The 18,191-nt window shown below is 37.2% G+C and overlaps 1 protein-coding gene across 2 annotated transcripts in view; it reads left to right on the forward strand.

Moving 5' to 3' along the window:
• Positions 1-18,191, forward strand: part of LOC119261001 (uncharacterized) — a 373,660-nt gene that overhangs the window by 166,720 nt on the left and 188,749 nt on the right. For both annotated transcript variants that reach the window (XR_008549291.1, XR_008549292.1), the window contains exons 3-4: positions 5,082-5,161; positions 5,755-6,049. The gene's annotated coding sequence lies outside the window, so the exon portion shown is untranslated. The remainder of the gene's footprint in view (positions 1-5,081; positions 5,162-5,754; positions 6,050-18,191) is intronic.

Below are 18,191 nucleotides of genomic sequence, written 5' to 3' on the forward strand. Positions count from 1 at the left end.
GGCAGAGATATTCAAAGCATGATAAAGATTCCCCTCACTGATGCTGCTTTGGAAGATGGAGGGTGCCACAAGCTGAATATGGGGCATCTTTAGCAGCTGAGAACACCCTCCAGCTGACAAGTCAGCACAGAAACATGCACCTCAGTTCTAAATTGCTTGGATTTGAATTTGGCTAAGAACTTGAATGCATCTGGAAGCTTATTTTCCCTCAGAGCCCCCGGAAGCAAACCCAGGCTGGCAGAGCCCATTACTTTGGGTTCATGAGACCCTAAGCAGAGGATCTAGGTTAGGCACTTTGCGACTAGACTTCTGACTGTGAAACAAGAAATGAATATCATTTTAAGCTGCTGAGTTTGTGGTGATTTGTTGTGACAATGACAGAGTTGCTTTCAGAGCCGACCAGATATGGATGCTTCTATCTCCTGGGTGGGCCGGATATAGGCTCTGGGCTCTGCCTTAGTCCTTATGTAATAAGATATTTTCCTCATATCTAAGTTACCCAATTATTTATTATCCTACTTGCTGCCACCATAATATTGATTGATGTTACTTCACAAAAATATTTTCTAATAAGGCAAGCACTTGAAAATTTAACCCTTTCCTGCCATAAAACCTTAGATAGCATAAAGCTTTAGCGAGTTTCGGTCCATCTATTCTTGCTATCTGACAATATAACATAAATGTAAGGTAAAATTGCTGCCTGGTCATGTGGTGATTTTACAAAAGATACAAGATTTCATGAAGTTAGTGAAAGTAACATTGAGACTTCTTAAGTGATAATCTTGAGAATTAGTCCATATCATAATGAAGGAAGGAAGAAATCAGAAAGAATGATTGTAGTAAGTAATTCACTGTAAGTAATTACTTTTCCTGGTACTAATGGCTAATTATGTGCAGTTTACCAGCACTTTCTCTGGTGTTTCCAGTACCCCTGGATTAAATTTTCAATTTATCCTTTACATAAATCCTTTCATCTTCCAGTGAACCAGGATGCTGTCTATAAAGCCTAGCTCCTTGAATGGATTCTTACTACCATTTTGACTACAAAACTTCGCCATTACTGCTTTCTGATAGTTACTGCTGTCCCAGTGGTTAAACTGGACCTCCTCATATCAGTGATCACCTGAATTAGACATGGCCTTACCATATCCTGTAGACCCTGCTGCAGATGCCAGTGGCCCTCTTTCTCAGGCCAGTGGGGATAATTGCACATACACCATACCCAATAAGCTCTGGGCCAAGCACTGCTAGGTTCCAGGTGCTTTTTCTTTTCCCACCTATCCCTAAGTTACCAAGACCCTAGAATGTCTTACACGGGGGCAATGTTATTACCAATGTGTCATTTTGGATTTTTTTTTTTAATTTTCATATTATTTAAAGCTACATTTCCTTGTAAATAATTCTTTCTTTGATGCTCCTAGAATGTTTTCTAAAGATATAAACAATTCTTGTTGCAACAAAACCCGAGAGCTTTTCCTTAAGTGTTCTCCCCTGTCTACTCTCAATGTCATCTGGGCACAGGGCCACCAGAAGACAAGGCTGGCCTCCTTTAAAGCTTGTGGGGCTCGGGCTTCCCCCGTGGCGCAGCGGTTGAGCGCTGGGTTAGCGAAGCTGCCCGCAGTCTCTGCAGCGCCGGTTCGATCCCCAGCTGCTCCCCGGCCACCGGAGGAGGGTCCCACATGGCGCGCAGACCTCTCCTGCCGCCCGCTGCTCCCCTCAGCAGTGTACTTCGGTCCTTCTGCCTATTCTGTTCCCCGCTCTGGCTCTGGTGAATTCTCTCACCCTCCCGCGCTTCTGACTGTACCCAGTGCTTGTATAAATAAATAAATAAATCTTAAAAAAAAAAAAAAAAGAATCTTTAAAAAAAAAAAAATAAAGCTTGTGGGGCTCATTTGACTAACAGCTGGCCAATGGGAAATAAAATCTGCTCAATTTGCAGAAATTGTCCTTATTGGGAGAAATTCCCTTTGCTCTCTGCTTTTTCTCCTTTTTACTGAGTGGGATATGAACATGGTGACTGGAGCTGGATCACCCATCAAGGCCACAAGATAGAAACATAGGACAGGAACCTGGCATTCCTATTTATTTTGTAACAGCTAATCTAGCCCTAGATTTCCATCGTTTTCATAAGATACACATAAATATATAAGAAACACATAAGCTACCGTGGATGTGTTTTCTGTTACTCATAGCCAAATTTAACCCTAAATTAATATACTCTGTAATGCTAACTTTCTAGTCTATATGACCCTGAATTGAATAACAAATAGGATATATTAACATTTTTATTTTAAGAGGAAAAGTTTCCCAGAGTCCTGTTATTCGGACACATCTATTTTCTAATAGTGCCTTTATTATTTCAATTAGGGAGATTTATTTTTTGGAGTTAAATTTATTTTGAAAAGTTTTTATGCTAACATTGTAACTAGAATGGTTATGTACATTATTCTATGACTGATTTAGAGTTCCTAAATTCTAATTTTTTTCAGTTTATTTATAACTTCCTCTCTCCATCCCATCCTCCTTCCATGCCTCCCTCCTTCCTTCCTTCCTTTGATGCTTCTGCTCCTTTTCTCCTCTTCCTTACCCAGCTTCCTCCTCCTTCACCCTCTCCATATAGTGATGAAACTTCTTTTTGTCTCTTTTAAGGGAATCTCTTAAAAAAACATGTTTGTGAATAAATACCTGTGAGACTCCCATTTCAGCATTTTCACCTACCCCCTTGAGAACCTTTGCGTGTACTGGCAAAGACCCTAACCATAAGTGTACATTGCCAGGCTATTTATAAGTGAAGGTTGTTGTTATCCATTCACTATGTGTGTGTGTATGTGTGTATGTTTAGTAATACTAGGTGGAGCACCAGGAAAGATTTCTTCCATTTGTATTTCTGAATACCTCAAAGAAATATTCATTTGTTTTTTGAGAAGAACAATAGAGAGAAATAGCCTCTGAGCATGGGCCAAAGTGCCATGTCCTATTTTTTCTTTATTTTTTAAAAAGATTTATTTAAGCATACAAGAACTGGGGTAGAGGCCAGAGGTATGAGGGCATGAGAGGATTCACCAGAGACAGAGTGGGGAACAGAATAGGCAGATCAACTGAAATACACTGCTGAGGGGAGCGGCGGATGAGATAGGAGAGGTCTGCTGTTTCATGTGGGTAGCTCCCTGGCTGGGGATTGAACTCGCGCTGCAGTGACTGTGGATAGCTTCATAAGTGCTGCGTCTTAATCCCTTGTGCCATCAGGGAGGCCCACCATGTCCTGTTTTTTCATCCTTCAATTGTTAAGGCCTAGGGAAGGGTCTGCTACATGGTAGACAGTGTGCTTAGATCACTGTTACCTTGTTTGAGACTTGAGGGAAAGCTAAGAGAGCATGACTAGTATTTCTTTCGGGAACACTGTATTTATTACTCCATGTGTCTATGTGTGTGACCTTGTACTAAAGATACCAGTCAATAAATACAGTAGTCGATATTCTTAATAATGACTTTGTAAATATCATAAAAAGCTTCTCATTTGGATGGTTACTTCTGTTATTAACATTTGGTTTTAAAAAATGAAGATATAGCATTAAACCATTTTTCAGAGATAAATTTTCTATAGAGATACTAACTTTGTAAGAGATCGCCTTGTAACTTTCTGATCATCTACCTTGGCTACAGGAAAAAAAGTTGAAAATACCTTGTGTAACTGTGGATCATGTATCCTCATCAACTTAGTCTCATTTATTTTTGCTAGATCTTTCAAGACAACTTGAGTGCTCAAAGTCTCTGAAATTCCAGCATTCTATGTAGCTACCTGTGTCCCTTGATTATTAGATAAAAGGTCAAAAACTTACATTAGAGTGAGAAAGTTGTTCAAAGAGAATAGAAAATTGCTTTCACAAAGAACAGGAAAAGAAACTCATATTCAGTTCTCTGATGGTCTGCCCTACTTTCACCCCTGATCCTAGGAGAGAGAGTGGAAGAAGTGAGGTGAAACTAGTGATTTAATTTAATTTTTTAAAATCAGATTTTATTTTGGTCATTCATTCTTTTATATTTTTAATCCCATTCATTTCCTTTTTTTTTATTGTAGTGAAAACATTTAATGTGAGATACAACCTGACATTTTTTCAAGTCCTTAATACAGTGTTAGATATAGGCACAATGTTGCACAGCAAATTTCTAGAATAATCATCTTTAATAACTGAAATTGTATATCCTAGTAGATAGTAAATAGTTGCATACTATGTATGCAACTCTCTTCCTTCCCCCAGATCCTGGCAAGCACCTTTCTACTCTCTATTCCTGATTTTGACTATTTTAGATTCTTATGTAAATCTAAATTGTCATACAATAATTGTCCTTCTGTTTCTGGCTTATTTTACTTAGCGTAATAGCCTCCAACTCTATATTGTCAAATAGCAACATTCCTTCTTTTTGAAGGCTGAATGGTATTCAATTTTTTGTAGTGCAGGTATGTTTATTTATCATCTTAGCTTTCATTTTTAGGCATTCTTTTAAACATATGGCATCTTAGGGAATACTGAGACTTACCTACATTTTGTATCTGCCATACAAATGAAGATACATATGTGTTCATTAAATCTAATAGAAATTAATCACACCATGACCTTTTTTTTTTTTTAAAAAGAGAGAATTTAAAAAAATATAATGATTGTGGGAATTATTGCAAAGATCTGGCTTTGGATTTTTTAAGGCCACATTATTTAACTTACCTTCCTAAGAGTACTACTTAGGAAGTAGTATAGTTTAGGGCAAGGGTGTGACTTCTAAAATTCTTTAGGCTTATAACAATTTGAGATCAAATAATTATTTGGAAACCACCATCTAAAATCATTTATTAGGATGACTTAAACATTATCTGTGAACTTTTTTGACTACTAATTACAAGGTTACTCATGGAAAATAATATCTTACATAATATTTAAAGATTCACTGCTCTCTAATTTAAGATGGCAAAGTGAATATGATTTTTAAAAGTATACTTTTCTTAACACAACTGTGTGCTTTGCTTTATGTATACAATTATGAACTTATGACAATGTCTTATGTTTTAATTGATCATATTTTTCCAGATAGATGATTATGGAATTCACCTTCTTGTTGTGATAATGATACCTTGATACCCCAGCCTACCAAGGTTTCCCACCTGTGGGTAAGAATTTAATTTTTTTATTGCTTCCAGAAAAGTATTATTATGGCCACAATGGAAGTACTTTATAAGAACTATGTTTTAAAAATTATAACTGTGTTGATATCTAATAATAGGTGCTTTGAAATACTGAGGTTCAAAATGTTTAAGATGCTTAATTTCATAAAAATGATCATTTTCTTAATCTGTTTTCTGTCATCTTTAAGTTCTGTTTTTCCAGTTTTATTGTGAAATAATTTACATATATTACTTGTATATATTTTGGATTTATAGCATGCTGGTTCGAGAATGTTTTACCCAACATTATTTAGTTATTGTGTTGGTGTGAACAGAAAAAAAGTCCCTGCTGACATTGGATAGAAGGAAGTTATTTAAGGACCTGAGTTTTTTATATATTGTTCCACTTAAAGTTGCAGGTTCCAAGAGTCTGTCATCAACATTAGGTGATGAATTACTGTATGTGATTAATGTGTTAATTTATTATTCCCTAAATTCTACCACTATATGACTCATCATTAACTGACACAGCAGTTAGAATTGTTCATAAGTATCCCCCAAAGTTTTAATCAATACTATATTTTTCTACTTTTCTGTAGGTAGCAAGATGGAGTGGGAAGAAACGATTGCAGTTCTTTTTCTCACTTTTCTTCAATTTCACATTTACTAAGGCCTAAAGCACTTCACTGCTGTCACATGAGCCTACTGACCTCCTTTTCTGGAAGAAAAAAAATGACACTAAATATAACTTGGGAACAGACTTAACAATCCCCCTCATATTTCTCAGATGAGGTGGAAATTTGTGTTCCTATACTTTTCTTGGGATTTAAAGTAAGGGTTTTCAGAATTTAAGAATCTCATGTGTGATGAAGAAGGCACCATATATACCAAAAGGTAGGTTTTTACACTTCATCTCTTCTACTCTTGAGGGTTCTTGATAGTTTTGTAGCTCCAGAAGGACATCTCAGTTGTGATTTCAGTGCTGATTGTGATGGCAGGCATGAGCAGTGTCATGCCTGCTGGGAGAATTGTCCAAATAAGAGTTTGTTTAATTGATTCCTACCTTCCCCAGTAACTGTAAGCTCCTTGAAGTCTGGATTGTGTCTTTCTCATTCATATGGCTCACATTGTCAATGTCCAGCACCGTCCTAACAGAGTATGTGCTGAGTCATTTTTTTTTTCCTGGGTGAATAAATGATTTTAAGAACAAACTGCAGAGGTTCCCTTGAACTCTCCAGAATTGTCCCTTCTAATAATAGTATCAAATGAGAATATCAAAATAAAAACATACAGGAAGCTGTGCTTTGTCATAAAAATCTTTTTTTTACATTTCAGCTTATATATAAATGAAATGTTTTTCCAATAAGAAATAACCAACCAAGAAAAATCAAATTAGCAATATTTAGAAGAATAACACTACTACATATAGATGGATTCCTTTTAGCTTTATGTGTAAAACTCAGACATTTGATAAGATATATCACTGTAGAAATCTTATTTACTTCTAGTGCTGTTTACTTTGAAACAACTATTCCTCTCTGTAGGCCCCCAAAAGAACATACATAAAACTTTATGGAATTTATAGTCACTTTAGATATTATCATGAGGTTTTAACTACTACAGATGTTAGCTGTGTTATTCATTATTATTAATTTTTAAATTGAAGTACCTTGGTTTGCATCCTTATTAGTGTTTTGTAAGTATAGGATCTCTGCCATCATTTGTAGTCATTTTAGTGCTCTGAAGCATCCATGGTCCTCCATAATAGTCCATTGTCCTCTCTCCCCCTCCCCTCCTATTTTGACCCCTCTTTGCCTCCCCTTCTGGATGCCTTAGTGCTATGGTCAGCTTTCAAGGATTGGTTTTATATTTTGTCTTTGTTTAATCATTTGTTTGGTTTCTCTATATTTCAGTATTTATCTTTCTCCTTCTGGCTCATTTCACTTAGCACAATTCCTTCCAGCTCCATCCATGTGGCTGAAAATGATGTGAGTTGATCTTTTTTTGATTGCTGAGTAATATTCCATTGTGTAATATTCATAACTTGTGTAATATTCCATAACTTTTTGACTCATTTATCTGTTTGGGGCATTCCATATCTTGGCTAGTGTCAATAATGCTACAATAAACATAGGTTTGCAGGTTTCCTTTTGAATTAGTGTTTTTGTATTTTTTGAGTAGATACCTAGTAGTGGAATTGCTTGGTTATATGGCAGATCCTTTTTTAGTCTTTTAAGAAGCCTCCATACTATTTCCAATGGGCCTGGACCACTTTACATCCCCACCAACAGTGTAAGTATGTTCCTTTTCCTCCACATCCTTGCCAGAACTTGTTTCTTGTCCTTTTGATATGGGCCATTCTCACAGGTGTGAGGGGTGGTATCTCATTGTGGTTTTGATTGGTATTTCCCTGATGATAATTGAAGGTGAACATTTTTTCATGTGCCTGTTGGCCATCTTGATGTCTTCTTTGGAGAAGAGCCTATTTAGTTTCTGCCCATTTTTGATTGGGTTATTTGTTTTCTCTTTGTTGAATTGTTTGGGTTCTTTGTAGATCTTGGCTTGGATAGCAATCCCTTGTTAAATGTATGTTTTTGTGCAAATATTTTCTCCCATTCAGTAGAGTGATTCTTCATTTTAATTACAGTCTCTTCACTGTGTGAAAGCTTTTTATTTGATGTAGTCCCAATTGTTTGTATTCTCTTGTTTTCTTTGTTACTGGGGAAGAATCCACAAAGATATATCTGAAGATTATTTAATGATGTGTTTTACCTATTTTTTTCTATATATTTTATGGTTTCGGGTCTTACATCTAAATCTTTTATCCACTTGGAGATGATTTTTTGTGTACGGTATGAGATAGTGGTTTCATTTCATTCTTTTGCATGTGGCTATCCAATTTTCATTTGCTTCCATATGATAAGTCATTTTAAAGTTGATAAAGTAAACAAAACAGAGGAAAAATCTGCCTTTATTGGCAGGTTCATCTGAAAGAAACCCTCAACTGTTATGGTCTCATGGTAATAGCATTTATGAAACAAAATCTCTTTGATTTTCAAATTCCCTTTGGTGAAAAATCTTTAATTATCTTCCTATTCAGTTTGCCTGGCCAGTTTTTGCTCATGGTGTCAAGATCACTTACTAAAAATTCCTATCAGCAATTAATATGCTTAGCTTATCTTTCCAAAGTGAGGAACTTTCTCCCCTTTTAATTTTTTTCCTTTCATACACATCTTACAAACAAGCACTCAGAAAATTTTATATAAAGCTGCTTTTTAGAAAAAAATATACTATACAATAGTTTTCTTCTTTAGTGTTGTTAAATGAAAATAAATATTGGAATATTGAGATAAGAACAAGATAAATGTTTTCTACTTTAAGGTGATAAGTAATCACTTAACAATTGAGCATGGGAAGTGTGAAACCCAGCAAATCTCTAAAGAAATTTCCTTTTGCAATGAGTTCTTCTCTCCTCATTTGTAATTTTCCATATAGGCTAAACTTAATAAGACCTTGGGGGCCTCCCTGTTGGCTTAGGGGTTTTCTCAGTGCTATCAAGCTATCACCAGTCACTATGGCCTGATTCAATCCCCGGCCAGGGAGCTAACCCACATGGGGCAGCAGACCTCTCCTGTCTTACACACCCCCCTTGCTGCTCCCCTCAATAGTGTATTTTTTTAATCTCGCTCTCTCTCTCTTTTTTTTTAAAGATTCGTTTATTTATACAAGAACTGGGGTACAGGCCAGATGTGCTGGAGGGTGCGAGGATTCACCAGGGACAGAGCAGGAAGCAGAACAGGCAGACTGACTGAAATACACTGCTGAGGGGAGCAGTGGGCGAGATAGGAGAGGTCTGCCCCACCATGTAGGTATCTCTGCAGCCGGTGGGGATCAAAGGCTGTGGGCAGCTTCACAATGCTGTGCTCAACCACCTGCGCCACCAGGGAGGTCAGCAGTGTATTTCAATAGATCCACTTGTTCTGCTCCCCACTCTGTCTCTGGTGAATCCTCTCACTTCCCCCCTCACAGCACCTCTGGCCTAGACCCCAGCTCTTATATCCATAAATAAATAAAAATTAATCTTTAAAAAACAAACAAAAAACCTTAATAAGGTCTTGATGTTACATGTGAAAGATGAAATTATGTAAGTATTTTGTTAGGCCATGTTGCTCAAGACAAACCTTCCAGCTGAGAAATGAGAGTCACTTGTTCCCTATGTCCTTAATGCTGATGGCAAATCCAAACTAAAACTGAAAGGTTGGCAACTTGTAGTTTACAGGAATTTTTAAAAGTGCATGGAAGAAATAAAGTTTTTTATTACTCATAAAAACTGAGTTGAGTACATAAGGGAAAAAATAGTAAAATAAAAAAAATCAGAGGGAAAAAAATCTACCATCATATTGGTAAATCCTTCACAGGAACCTGTAATCCTTTGTTTGGTGTTTCTGAAGGAGTCACTAACTAACAAGCTTATTAGAATATCAAGTTCTGGCATAAGGACAGGGCCTTGTCACAAGTTCCTGACAGGTGTGTGATCTTGGCCCTCACTCCAGTGCTGCTGTGGAACTCAATTGCTATTGTTATGTGCAAAAGGAAATTTGCTGGTACGGAAAAAAAAAATTAAGATCTCACCTAATTTATGGGAAAAAAATCATCTAAGTTCTGATTGTTAGCTGTGACTAATTTACAGGCTTTATTTATTCAGTGTATTCACTCATTGCTTTCACATGTTAATAGATATCCACCCACTATTCTTTCTGAATTGCATCTTAACAAGATTATGCTCCTCTTCTAATTTATTGAACTAGCATGGAATATATTTATATAAAAATTAGCTTCTTAAATACTTCCTTGATGAAAAACATAGCTGTTGTAATTTTATTATGAATTTTAATCAGGGAAAAAAATGACCTTTGAAATTTTCTTCTGCCCATTTTATATTTGTGTGTGTGTGTGCTACTTTCTCTTTATATGATTAGAAGTCTTTGTGATTTAATTAGAGTTTATATAGAAAACATGTGACTGGACAGTAAAAGTTTGTTTTGAAAGAAAAATCTTAAGGAAACAGTTAATAAATTAATATGACTAACAGAAGACCTGTTTCCTCTGAAAATATTAATTCTTCCAGGATAGTGCATCTATTTCAGAGTAAATACATTCTGGTTTGCTTTTTGGTTTAGAAAAAAATCCTCTGAAGCGAATCCAAAAAAACTCTGTGCTTAGTTTCTTTTGATGGAAGGTTCCAAGCCTTTTGGGGATCCACTGTAATTGTTGCCAGTCTAACAAGTACCTCTTCATACCATACCCAAAATACGGTCTTGGAGATGGTCCTTTGATAAGGGGAACCAAGTTTCTGACTGTGGCTGTTTGAAGATTATTAAAGTCTGTGTGCTGGAAGAAAAGGTTTCAATAAATGAGTGTCTCTCAAACTTAAATTGAGGAGTGAAGGGGAGGTCAAAACTGTTCCTTGATTCCATTAGGGTCCTTTACTGGGTATGAAATTAAATTGACAATTTAAGTAAATGAAGACCTGAAGAAGTGGTTAATCTTAGTGTTTTTATGGCAGGCTCCATGATTTCATATGATAAGGCAAAGAATAAGAGGTAAGTGCAGGCAACTGAAGGAAACTTAGCCAGTCTGCTCATGCAATGTCTTCTTTGTGTCTCTTTGTCTTGGAGTGAAGGATGTTCCTTTCTTCTCTATTTAAGGAGCAGACCTCTCACATGAGGGTCATATGATAACTTCAAAAAAGGTCTAAGAGTCCTTTATGCAACTTTTACATTCTCAAATGTAAAAGTGTTCTTTTTAGCTACAAATGTCTAGTGTTCCAACGTGCCATATTTTGGAATAATGTGTCCTGAATCCCATTAAAGTAATGCACTTGATGTTGTTGTTAAATGTGTATTTTCAATGCCCAACCCTAACGATGCTAGCTCAGTATATGTGGATGAGGATTTGGGAAGAAGTCATGATGAGTTTCCCCAAGAGGTTATGCTGTCTTTCCCAAAAACCACACTAAGAAGGTAGACAATGCTTATGAAAATACTCGTGCAATTTTCGTTTCAACTTGAAGGTGGCAAAGAAAGTCATATCTCTTTGTGAAAGAATATTTATAATAGTATAATATGTTTGGTATAGCAGTATAGTGTATTTTCCCACCTACTGCTTGCCAGAGAGGTTTAAAAGGTAAGGAAGACAGGGAACATGGATGGGGAAGTCTTAAAATGCAAATGCTAAAAAAAAAGTCTAGTGAAGGAAAGTTCTATTGGAATAACTGGTAGTTATATATCAAAATAATCTTTTATTGTTGTATATATCAAAACAATCTTTTGTTTCATTCCTGTTGTTCCTGTATAAAAACCATTAACATCAGAAGTATTATGTTTGAGAATTTTAGGTAACTGAAGAAATTATTTGGTTCATAAACATTTTCCAATTTGTACTACATCATACACTTATTCTTCTCAGACCATAAAGGTGACTCTTCCTTTTCCACTCTTTTTTCTTCCTGTGGTTTTCAGTACCTGCTGGCCATATCTCAGCCAGGGGCAAAATTAAAGGTTGCTTCTTTTTTTTCAAAAGAAAGAATTATTGAACTCTGGGAGGGAAAGGTAATAGAGTGCATTTAGTTCAACAGTCTTTTTGATATGAAAATCTGATTTGTGGAGTGCTTAAATGTCTGTCCGACTTCCCCCCAAAGTACAGAACCTGGGAGCAAATGTTTATATGATTATTTTATTGGGGAGTACTATCTCAGTGAAGCAGATGTGGGAGAAGGGTAGAGAAGGAGAGATGGCAGCTAGCCACCTCTTGGTGTGCACATCAGCGTATTGCTTGATTTAGCAGGACTATAGTCTGGGAGGGCATATGAATGAATATTTCTCAGAACAGTCTATCCAAAGATAGAAGAGATGATTTTTTTTCCACTAGCTTCAACCTCCCATTGGGTAAAGTTGTACCTCATTGGTGTCGATGCAAGTATTCATGCAATTAGAATGAATAAACGATTCCTATCCACAATAACATGGTTAAAAGCTCACAAATGTAATGTTGAGTGAAAGAAGCTAGATAAAAATGAATGTGTATAGTATGATGAATAAATATTGTGTAAAATTTAATAAACAGATTATTATATTGAAGTCAGTATCGTAGTGGTTTCCTTTTGGGAGCAAATCTGGTACTTTTTAGAGGATGTAATAAAAGCTCTCTGAAATATGTTGAGATATGCCACTTACTGTCAAAAAGACGTCAGTTATCCCCTGAGTCAACCTCTTAGTTTTTATAGAGAATGCAATAAAAATTTCAAAAGGTGTTTTTCAGAAAGTATTTTTGTGCATAACAAGTTGATTCTAAACATTTTTTGATGAGTATAAAACAGTAAAAACAGTCAAATAACTATGAAGAACAATAGGGCTCCTAAGCTCTTAGAAAAAACCAATAATTACAATAAAGCTATCGTGATTATGTTAGGATGATATTGGTGCCATACAATATACAGATCATTAAGCTGTGCTTTGCATGGAAACTTATTAAATGACAGAAATGAAATTTCAGTTAGTGGCGAATGAATAAACTATTCAATAAACGGATATTCCTATTGGAAAAAATATTTAATTATCTCACAAGATATATAAATTATCAACTCCATGTGCATTAAATTTGTAATGTAAAGAATAATACCTTATACAATTGGTAGGCTGAAGACACATAAATCCTAGAATGTTCTCTCAGAAATTTTATTTCTCCATTAAGTTGTCCTTATGACCATACTTCATAAGCTCTTTTCTCCTTGTTTCCCTGAGTTAACAACTTGGCTGAATAATATGATATTACTGGTTGCTTTTTGGAAGACTAGACTGTTCAGTTATATATAAATATATATATATACACATATATATGCATATGATAAAAATATATATGATAAAACAATCTAATATTATTATTATTCAAAATTAAAGCTTCTTCTCTCCAAGCTATACAAACTAAAGGAAAAAACTTTCAGCAAGAAACAGGAACATGGTTGGTTTCTTCACTCTTGATTCAGGCACTAAATTGACCAACCACCCCAATCTATCAGAAATGGAATCTGATGGGATTCCCAGGACATGTGAATTTTAGTTCTAAAACAGGTCACCCTATCTTTATCTTCATCAGCCTTTGCAATTGTGGTTTCTGACTCTTCAGAGTACTACTGGGTGTTGGGAGAAGGGGTCAAGGATTAGGGAGGGAGGGAAGGTCTACTTTGACTTTCTGACACTGAGTTTCCATTGATCATAACATATATTTAAAAACAATTCTTAAATTTGCTTAGTGCATTCTTTGGTGAAATGATATTTCCATTCCACATTGCTGAAAATTTCTCATCTGCTTATTATGGATTGTGAGTGGCACTTATGACCCCCAGTTAGCCTCCAATTCCATTGTCTATAGTCATTCAGACTCTCCTTTAGAGTCCTATTGTTTCCTCAGTTTATCCTTTCCAAAAAAAATCTTTTTAATTAAAAAATTAATTTGTCAGTAATTTACTTATCTATATAACTTTGGGGTTGCAATTTTAAAGAGAGCTTTACATCAGCTGTGCCTCTTGCCCACTGTGGTAGCCTCCAATTATAATTGGTCTTTCTCTGTTTTAGTTTATTTTTTTTTTAATATTTAAAAAAAAATTTTTTTGTACAATAGCTGGGGTACAGGCCAGATGCACAAGACGGTGAGAGGATTCACCAGAGACAGAGCAGGGAGCAGAACAAGCAGACAGACAGAAAGCTCTGCTGAGGAGAGCAGCGGGTGTGACTGGAGAGGTCTGCCATGCCATGTGGGAATCTCCCTGGCTGGTCGGGAATCGAACCCGCACTGCAGAGGCTGCAAACATCTTCACAGTGCTGCGTTCAACCCACTGTGCCACCAGGGAGGCCCTCTCTGTTTTAGTATTTAAAAAAAAAAAAAAGCTGGCATAGGTTTTGAAGAGATTTTTTGTAATAATATTTAATGCTTTAATGTTTCTTTTGTTAAAACCATGAAAACTTTGTCATTTTTGAGAAAGAATAATAGTTAGTAGTCATAATACGTAATTTCTACTTTTCTCCAAGAAAGAAGAAAATATGTTCTAAAATGTGTGATGAATATTCCTTCCAGAGACCTTTCTTATGACTTCAATATATAGGACCATACTTTGTAGGGTAGTTGATGAAAACAGTTGAATAGGAATAAATAGCAAATAATTTTGACTAAGACTATTTCTCTTGTTAGATCTATAGCTGAATATACTGTCTCCAAAATTTCTTTATTTGATATATTACTGAGTTCATACTGGGAGAATCAGCATGTGGGTCAGAGATTTCTAACTAGGGCCCCAGAGATTTTACTATGCCCTCTGTCCTTTATAAGATCTATATGTAAATGATAATTTTACTTATTTGTTGTTGGATGATGGTTTTGTTTAAAACTAAAGTAGAACCTAGCTCAAGGTAAGCAGTCATTGATTGGATTAAAAACTATTGAAAAGCGTTTTTTTGTTTGTTTTTCTCTCCTTGCTTTCCTTCAAAAAAGAAAGTTGGTGGTAAGAATGCTATGAACTGACACATCTGTCTGATGCATGAGTATGGGATTTACTTTTGTGAAAAGTGAGAAATGAGTAGAAGTGATGACGAGAAAGGGAAGTTGAATGGTTTTCTAATAGCACTCTGGGGAATGAGGGGCGATTCTGGGATCAGTCACATTACAAATTTGTGCAGCAAACTCATGTAGAGAGCCCACCTGTCTTTTTTTATATTAATTATTTAAATACCATTGTTTTATAGCTTTGTTAATATTTTGACACTATAGGGTTTCTTCCTTTAGGTGTGGTCTTTATAGCTTTCCTACACCTAAGGCATCCATAATCCTCCACCATAGTCCATTATGCCATCTCCTCCCTGTTCTCATCTCTACCCCTCTCTCTTTTTCTCCCCTATCCTCTTGGATACTTCAGATATATGGTCAATTTTTAAGGATTTGGCTTTTTATTTTGTCTTTATTTAATCCTTTGTTTATTTTCTCTGTATTTCACATGTAAGTGACACCATCAGTATTTATCTTTCTCCTTCCAGCTTATTTCACTTAGCACAATCCCTTCCAGCTCCACACATGTTGCTGTAAATGGTATGGATTTATCTTTTTGGATTTCTGAGTAATATTCCATTTTGATTATATACCATATCTTCTTGATCCACTCATCTGTTTTGGACAAGGTTGTTTCCATATCTTGGCTATTGTTAGTAGTGCTACAATTAACATAGGTGTGTAAGTTTCCTTTTGAACTAGTATTTTTTTATTCTTTCGGTAGATATCTAGGAGTGGAATTGCTGGGTCTTTTGAGGAACCTTCACACTAGTTTCCATAGGGGCAGTCTACATTTCCACCAACAGTGTAAGTTGTTCCTTTCTCTCTACTGCCTTACCAGCACTTCTTGTTTCTTTTTTTTTTTTAAATTAATTTTTTAAAGGCTATTTATTTATACATGCACTGGGTACAGTCAGAAGCGCAGGAGGGTGAGAGAATTCACCAGAGCCAGAGCGGGGAACAGAACAGGCAGAAGGACTGACGTATACTGCTGAGGGGAGCAGCGGGCGGCAGGAGAGGTCTGCGTGCCATGTGGGAACCTCGCCGGCCGACGGGGGATCGAACCGGTGCTGCAGAGGCTGCAGGCAGCTTCCAGCCCAGCGCTCAACCGCTGCGCCACCAGGGGAGGCCTAGCACTTGTTTTTTCTGATCTTTTTGACAGGGGCCATTCTCACAGGTGAGAGATGGTATGTCATTGTGGTTTTGATTTGCATTTACCTGATAATAAGTGATGATGAACATGTTTTTCATGTGCCTTTTGACCATCTGTGTGTCTTTGGAGAAGTGCCTTTTTAGCTGTTCTGCTCATTTCTTGGTTGGGTTATCATTATTATTATTTTTTGACTTGCATGAGTTCTTTGTAGGTCTTGAATATTTGTTTCCTTGTCAGATGCATGATGTGTGAATATTTTCTCTCACTCTGTGGGGTGTTTCTTCATTTTGGTGATGGTCTTTTTCATTTGCTAAAGCCCCACATCTGATTCATCTGCGCCAGAAAGATGTGAGTTTGCAGGTGGTAGAAGTCTTAGACTGTAGGCTTTGAGATTAGTTTGTTCTGGGGTTGATTGCTGACTTTGCCACTTCCTAACTGAAGGTGATCAATGTGGATTAAAATTTTCAAAAGCTTGGTGGTGGGAGCCTGAGAAATTTAAACTTTCAGAGTTTCAGGAGGAGGATTAATGTAAGAGAGCTTGAATTTGTTTATAAACTCAGGGTCAGGAGAGTTTGAAGAGTGTTGAGAGGAGTATTATTTAAGTTAATGTTTCCTTATGTGGAAATTAGGTGTCACAGATCTCTGTAGGATTGATTTTAGCATTAAATGAAATAATAATATATGTCTAGCATGCATGTGTACAAATATATAGGGGAGTGTGTGCAAAGAAATACACAAACACATATAATAAATGTATGTATGTGTTAATATGCATATATAAAATGTATAGTATACCTACATTTATGTATCTGTAACATCAATGCTGTAAAGGCAAGACAGGACATAGTGCGGATTTTCTGATCCAGCAGACTGGGTAAAGGAGGAGAGAGTCCTGTAGACCTTGGTGTGTTTTTAGGCTTTTATTGGAGTTCACCAGGCATATGGCAGTCAGGGGTGCTGGGGGGCTGGGAGGCCGGCAGTCCTCCCAGCCCCCAGCAACTCCTCACTCTATCTGGGCCCTCTGGCGTTCTCTCTGCTTCTCTGCTCTTCCGTTCGTTCTGCTGCTTCTTGGCTTCTGCTGGCATCCCTGTGACGCCGCCCTTAAAAGCCCAGTCTTAGCCCAGGTGAATCCCATCCACCCATGCCCACACCCTACTCCAGGTGCCCGCCATCAGGCATGCATTCAGGACCGCAAGGATCCATCATCTATCCTGATGGCGGGAGGTCAGAAAAGCCTAGCATTTTTCATTACCCTACAAATGCATAACAGGTTAGGAACTCAATACCTCTTGTCTATATTCAGTTAATCATATCTGGAAGCAAAACGAAGTATTTCTAGGATTATAAAATAGGTGAATGGAGTTCAGTTAAAATGAGACCCCTAGCAGTCTTTTCCAATTAGGGTTCCTCATTTAAACCACAGTAAGTTATTTCAGTGATTCTTTTCTCAATTCTTGCAAACATGTTACAAATATAGGGCAATTTTATATGCATAGTGTTACAGGGCAGGGAGAGGGGCACCCCAGACCCAGCAAACCTGCCTGCTCTAAAGAGGTTCTGCCATCTGCCACATCAACACAAAACATATGAGACTTTAATGAAAAGGAACTTTACTAGAATTAGTAAACACAGGAAAGGCAGAGAATATAGTTTCTAAATCAAGCACCCAAAGTCACCCATCCCCTTGTGGGTAAAAGTCCATGAAAGCAGGATTTGCCCAGAGCAAGGCCCCAAAGCCTGCCACAAGTCTAAAGCACCTTCCAGTGGGGACCCACAGAAAAGGGTCAGAAACAACCAGACAAGTTTGGGAGGAAAAGAGCAAAATCGGAACCAATATAAAAACCACCATTGTTTCCTCCCACGGGTCTCACCCACATCTGTGTCTCCCAGTCCATGACTGTAGGGGCAGGAATGACACAGTGCAGTTTTCCTGATCCAGCAGACCGGGTAAAGGAGTCAGAGTCCTTAGTGGCTTTTTGCAGGTCTTTTTATTTAGATTTAGCCGGTACACGGCAGGCTGGGGTGCTGGGGGGCCAGGAGGCCTCCCAGCCCCCAGCAAGTCTTCACTCTATCTGGGTTCTCCGGCCTTCTCTCAGCTTCTGCTTCTCGCTTCTCTCTTGGCTTCTGCTGGCGTCCCCGTGATGCCGCCCTTAAAAAGCACAGTCTTAGCGCAGGTGTACCCACTTCAGGTGCCCTCCATCAGGCATGCATTCAGGATCACAGGGTTCCCTCATCTATCCTGATGGTGGGAGCGCAGAAAAGCCTGATACCTTTTACCTTACCCTA

The sequence above is a fragment of the Talpa occidentalis genome, unplaced genomic scaffold (genome assembly GCF_014898055.3).
Source record: "Talpa occidentalis isolate TD23 unplaced genomic scaffold, MPIMG_talOcc4v2.1 talOcc4.6, whole genome shotgun sequence".
Taxonomy (NCBI): domain Eukaryota; kingdom Metazoa; phylum Chordata; class Mammalia; order Eulipotyphla; family Talpidae; genus Talpa; species Talpa occidentalis.